At 50.4% G+C, this 670-nt stretch overlaps 1 non-coding gene across 1 annotated transcript; it reads right to left on the bottom strand.

The window, feature by feature from the left end:
- Positions 1-338: 338 nt before the first annotated feature.
- Positions 339-415, bottom strand: trnaa-ugc (transfer RNA alanine (anticodon UGC)). Its single transcript has one exon. It is a non-coding gene; the product is annotated as a tRNA-Ala (tRNA).
- Positions 416-670: the final 255 nt, after the last annotated feature.

Below are 670 nucleotides of genomic sequence, written 5' to 3'. Positions count from 1 at the left end.
ATCACATTGAGAGAGAGGTTGTCCTGGCACCACACGGCTAGGTCTCTGACCTCCTCCCTATAGGCTGTCTCATCGTTGTCGGTGATCAGGCCTGCCACTGTTGTGTCATCTGCCAATTTAATGATGGTGTTGAATCGTGCCTGGCGGTGCAGTCATGAGTGAACAGGGAGTACAGGAGGGGACTGAGAACGCACCCCTGAGGGGCCCCTGTGTTGAGGATCAGCGTGGCGGACGTGTTGTTACCTACCATTATCACATTTACATTTACATTTAAGTTATTTAGCAGACGCTCTTATCCAGAGTGACTTACAAATTGGAAAGTTCATACATATTCATCCTGGTCCCCCCGTGGGAATTGAACCCACAACCCTGGCGTTGCAAGCGCCATGCTCTACCAACTGAGCCACACGGGACCTAGGGGCGCCTGGGGCGGCCCATCTGGAAATCCAGGATCCAGTTGGAAAGGGAGGTGTTTAGTCCCAGGCTCCTTAGCTTATTGATGAGCTTTGAGGGCACTATGGTGTTGAATGCTGAGCTGTAGTCAATGAATAGCATTCTCACATAGCTGTTCCTTTTGTCCAAGTGGGAAAGGGCAGTGTGGAGTGCATTAGAGATTGCATCATCTGTGGATCTGTTGGGGCGATATGCAAATTGAATTGGGTCTAGGGTT

Source organism: Salvelinus alpinus, chromosome 39 (assembly GCF_045679555.1).
Source record: "Salvelinus alpinus chromosome 39, SLU_Salpinus.1, whole genome shotgun sequence".
Classification (NCBI taxonomy): domain Eukaryota; kingdom Metazoa; phylum Chordata; class Actinopteri; order Salmoniformes; family Salmonidae; genus Salvelinus; species Salvelinus alpinus.
The sequence above is the reverse complement of the archived record's forward strand: the minus strand, read 5'-3'. Positions and strand labels throughout refer to the sequence as shown.